The sequence below is a fragment of the Acomys russatus genome, chromosome 1 (assembly GCF_903995435.1).
Source record: "Acomys russatus chromosome 1, mAcoRus1.1, whole genome shotgun sequence".
Taxonomy (NCBI): Eukaryota; Metazoa; Chordata; class Mammalia; order Rodentia; family Muridae; genus Acomys; species Acomys russatus.
In genome coordinates, this window is record NC_067137.1 from 10,798,223 (window position 1) to 10,803,641 (window position 5,419).

The 5,419-nt window shown below is 45.7% G+C and overlaps 1 non-coding gene across 1 annotated transcript; it reads right to left on the reverse strand.

Annotated features, from left to right (window-relative positions):
• Positions 1 to 5,025: 5,025 nt before the first annotated feature.
• Positions 5,026 to 5,168, reverse strand: LOC127197349 (small nucleolar RNA SNORA48). The gene has a single exon (XR_007831656.1). It is a non-coding gene; the product is annotated as a small nucleolar RNA SNORA48 (small nucleolar RNA).
• Positions 5,169 to 5,419: the final 251 nt, after the last annotated feature.

The window sequence follows — 5,419 nt, forward strand, 5'->3', positions numbered from 1 at the left end:
CTCTCTCTGTGTGTGTGTGTGTGTGTGTGTGTACTTGCACACATGTGTCAGAGAGTGATTGCAGAGGCCAAAAGAGCAACTTAATGTGGTCAGTTCTCTCCTTCCATCTTTATGTAGGCTTCTGAGATTGAGCTCAGGTCATCAAAGCACCTGTATCTACTAAGTTACCCTCATGGTCCTTTTGTTGTTGTTAAAAGAAGAAGAAGAAGAAGAAGAAGAAGAAGAAGAAGGAGGAGAAGAAGAAGAAGAAGAAGAAGAAGAAGAAGAAGAAGAAGAAAAATAAGAAGAAGAAGAAGAAGAAGAAGAAGAAGAAGAAGAAGAAGAAGAAGAAGATGATATTTGGCACTGGGAATTAAATCCTGGGTTGAGCATTCTACAAAAGTGTTCTACAACTGGATTATATTCTCAGGCCTTTTTTCTCCTTTCTTTGTCATCTCACATTTCCTTTTCTTTTACACTGCACATATCTGTGTGCGCCTCATTTGTTGGGTTCACAAGCATACATGTGCCAGGGTGCACCTACAGAGGTCAGAGGACAGCTTTAGGGAATCAGTTCTCTTCTTTGACCTTGTTTTTTGAGGCAGGGTCTCTCTTGTTTCTGCCATGTTGTGTACTTGAGGATGGCTGGCCTATGAGCTCCTGGGTAGCTCCCGTCTTGCTATAGGAGTGTTGGGTTACAGATGTTCATGGTCTACATTAGTCAGCATTCTCTAGAGTCACAGAACTTATGGAACAAATCTCTTTCTATATAAATACATGTAAAGGGAATTTATTGGAAGGACTTACAAGTTGCAGTCCAGCTAATCCAACAATGGCTGCCTCTGAATAGAAAGTCTGAGAATCTAGTAATTGTTCTGCCCAGGAGGCTGTGTGTCCAGTTGGTCTTCTTTCTAAGCTGGAATTCTGAAGGGTCCAGTGACAGTAAAGGGATGGGTGTGCTGGCAAGGCAAGGGCAAGCAGGCAAAGGAAGGATAAACAAACCCTACCTTCTTCTGTTGTCCTTACACAGGCTTCCAGCAGAAGACATGGCCCATATTAAAGGTGTGGCTTCCTGGCTCAAGATCTGGACCAAACGCTTGTGTCCTCCAGCTTTAAGACCTGGATCAAAGGTGTGTTGTTTTCCTGCCTCAAGATCCAGATCACAGGTGTGCCCTCCATTTCTGGACTGTAGCTCATTCCAGATATAGTCAAGCCAACAACCAACAGTAGCCATCACTTTGCCCCATCTGGCTATTTTATGTGAGTTTCAGGGATCCAACTCAGGCTGTCATGCTTGTGTAGCAATTATGTTTGCCTATGGCTCTTGTTTTTGGTGTTTTGAATCAGTGTCTCACACTGGAATTGGAACTCACTATACTATGTAGCCTAATCTACTTTCAAACGTATGGTAAATCCCCTGCCTCAACCTCAAGTGCTAGATTACAGGTGTGAGAAAGCCTTTATGCCTTGCAAATTTTAATCATTTCTAAAATTTATTTGGCAAATTTTCATATGGTTTCATTATGGCATTTTCACGCACATATGTGATGATAGTTTATTCTTATCCACCCCCTTGCCCACCACTCTTTCCTACCCTGTATGCCTCTTGGCTATGTCCCTCCTCTCCCCAGGAGATCACTTCTACCTTCCTATGATCTGTATTTCATCACTGTCTCTTTTTTTGTCCCATCTCCTTCCTTCAAGTTATCTTCCTCCTCCATCATGGTCCCTTTTCTACTGCACACACACACACACACACACACACACACACACACACACACGAGTCTGTATATAAGAGAACACATGTAATGTTTGTTTTTCTGAGTCTGGTTTGCTTTACTTAACATAATACTCTGCAGTTGCACCCATAAGTTTTAATTGTTGAAGAAATAATGATGTAGAAAACTTTAAAAAGGTGCTTGCTATAGGTGTGTTTGTCTACTCCTGTTTCTCAAAATTCTCACAATGTCCTCATGAGTTAGAAATAGCTACTAGGAATGCTACTAGTTTTAGCTTCCTAAGAGGCAAAAATCCAAAGTCACAGAGGGGTTAAGTACTTTGACCAAGGTCACATGGCTGGGATACAACACAGGCTCTCAAACCCCACTTACTGCTGTCATTTCACAGACTTGAGACCATGAGGCAGAGATTTTGGGGTGGTCAGAAATGCCAAGGAGATTCTTTCATCCCCTTTCAGGAAAGAAACACTAAGACCAAAGAGGATAGAGTTGGGCACCAACTTGATTTTAATGGGAAAATTCAAAAACTTGTGTACTGACCTGGCGGGTGAGAAGGCCTTGCTTAGCTAGATGAAATGAGAGGGTGGTGGGTAAGGGATCCAAACTTGCTGAGGGATGAACCCACAGAGCAATGAGAGCCAGGAAGGCTCTGAGCACTTGGAGTATACAGCAGAGGAGAGTGGAGCACAGTGAGGCTGGGTGGGTGGCCATAGGACTCTTCAAGCTCTGATTGCCTCATGTGTCCCTGGTCTTCTCAACCTTAGCACTAAAGCTGGTTAAGTCTCTGTCTTGTGCCCTGTAGGATGTTTAGCAGCATCTATAAGCATCAAATGAGTAGATGAAGTGGCAACCTGTTTAGATAAAATATTTCCAGATGCTGCCAAATGCCCCCTGGGGTAGAGGTAGTAGATCGGGTCCAGTTGTAAATTCCTGAGCAAGAGATTCTCCTCCCTTGGTGGTTTTTTTTTTTTTTTTTTTTTTTTTTTTTTTTTTTTTTGTTGTTGTTGTTGTTTTGGTTTTTTTTTTTTTCTTTTTGCTTCATTCCCTTGTTTGTTTGTTTGCCTCATTGTCTGGAAGAAGGACCCTGCTACATCACGGTATGACTTTATAGACATGAGTACTGACTTACGAGTCATTTGACCAGGGCACCCCTGGTCCTGATGAGGTGGGCTGAGAGTTTTGGAGCCCTTCCTTGGCAATTGCCTTGTTCAAGTTGGAGGCATGATCATCAGTACAGTGAACGACAGAGCACTGAACACACTGTGCCAGAAAACAAAGACCAGAGAGGTGCACTGGGGTCAGATCAAAGCCAGAGGTGTTTTCATCACTAGGGACTTCAGTGTTTCAGTCCAATGTAGTAATATTTCCCCCTTGCCCAGTCCTCTTTCTCCCCAAATCAACATCAGTGCACAGAGCCTGATGAAGCAAGCTTTTTACAGAGAAACTGACCTTAAATCAAAGAGAGTAGGAACAAGACACTTGGCATTGATGGTAATAATAACCAGACTCCAGTGACGGACTAAAAATATTGCTCCTTTAGTCGCTGACTGTTACGGGAATTCATACTTTTCAAACTTAATGTTAAGCCTTTCTCGGTTTTTCTGTCAAGGGTGTTCTGATGCTGCCAAGTAGGGCAGGGAAAAGGCACAGAGATTGTTTTTGCTAACATGTCTTTGCTTTCTCCTCTTCCCAGGAAAACGAAGTTTCTGGTGGTCTTCTTTGTGCTTTTTTTAAAGGCTAAAAAAATGCTAATATTTACCTATGCACGTGTGTTTGTGTGTGGGCGTATACATGTGTGTTTTGTTGTCCACAGGCCAGAAGAAGATGTTAGCACCCCTCCAGCTGGAGTTCCTGGAGGCTGTGAGACACTTCAGGTGCTCTAATGTGGGTGCTGGGAGCCTAACTCGGTCTTCTGCAAGAGCAGTGTGCATGTCAGCGGCTGAGCCATGGCTCTGGCTCTGTGTTCCTTTCTTAATGTTTAAAAGCTTTTTATTGATATCTTGTGAATTTCAAATCATGCCCAAGTCCTGCCCATCCCCCTCATCCCCACCCTTCACTTTTTCAGCCTCCCCAATAAAACATACACAAACAAATAAACAGACAACAACAAGAAGAAAGCACAGAAAACATCTCGTGCGGAAGCTGTTGTGTGTCACAGTGTGTCCCACAGAGTTTTCCCTCTGTGTACACATCTTCACTTGAAAATGTTCATTGCAGTGAGTCAGAGTCTTGCCCAAGATCTCTGTCTTCTTTGACACCATTAATGTTGGATCGTCATTGGGACTCCTCCTGGTTATCCTGTTGTTGCCCTGTTGTCATGGAGATCCTGCAGCTTTGAAACAGCAGGACTGGCTCCGTCACATATGCCAACCATTCACAGATGACATAGATGTTGGGGTGGGCCTACTCAGAGCCCTGGATCTGAGCCTGGGTGGTAGCACTCTGGCTTTCCTTTACCTGCACCACCAGGGCAAACTCTCCAGCACGGCTCTGGCTAGGTCACCCAATGGCACCATCTGCAAGAGACAAGTCAGCTCTCCTGCTTTCATGCCCTCCGGGCCGGCTCACACATCTATGCCTCCAGAGACAGCCCCACTGTGCTGTCCAGTCAAGGTGCAGTGGCTACTCTCCCAAGTGCTACAGCTGTGAGGGGCTGGGACAGCTCTCCTGCTCTCACACCCTCTGGGCTGGTTTGCCTGTGCCTTAGTCACCAGGGCTGGCTCTACTGTGTTGCTCAGGTGTGGTGCAGGGCCTGCTTTCCTGGGTCTGCAGCTGGTGAGGGGCAGGGATGCTTTTCCTGATCTCATGACCAGAGGTATCGGGGTGGTGGCAGGGGTGGTGGTAGTGGTGGGTGGTCACCTCATCCCTGTGCCATCCCACGGCAGTCATGTGGTTGGGGTTAGTTCTCCCACACTCATGCCCTTGGGGGCCAGCTCACCCATATCAGTTTCAGATCGAGCTGGGACTTCACCATGGCCTCAGGTGGCAGGGCTAGCCGCTAACTACAGGCTACCCCTCTCCACTCTGAGTCTCCAAGTTCATTTCTCTTTCATACCACCTAAGCCGCTCCACTTCTCTTTCTCTCCCGTATGTCCACCACGTACTCACACATTGTGGTGGCTCCTGCTGCAGGTTGGGTACGTGGCTGGCAGGCCCTTTGGTGACATTCTCCATCTGTGCTGCATGGTATGGTAGGCAGCGGGTGTCTGTGGGCCATGTGCTGGAGGGCAGCTCTGTGGGTGGCATGGTGGTCCACAGGTCTCTATCTGTCTTCCTCCCCCTGTACTACTCTGCTTGAATTTGATTTTTATGAGTCCTAGGCATAAGACAGTTTTGGCCACTAAGCCAAGCATCACGCTAAGATGAACAAAGATTGGTGTTTGCTCTGCCTCTGACTGATATAAGAACACTACCACCAACAAGGTGTCTCTTTGTCCACTGCCAGGAAGGGTCTTCTAAAATGTTTAGAGATATAGGCCACTGAAGCGCTGCCGTCTAGTCTACCGAGTCTTTGGAGGATGAACTCATCTGGTTATAGAAATCCCTGCTTCGCACCGCCTTCAGTCTTCACAGTTTCCAAAGGAGGTCATAAGTTTACAAAAAAATTGTAACCATAGAAGATTGTCCCACAAGGCTAATTGTATACTAGCTTTTCCCCACATTTTCTCATCTATTCCCTTGATTTACTGTACATCTGATCT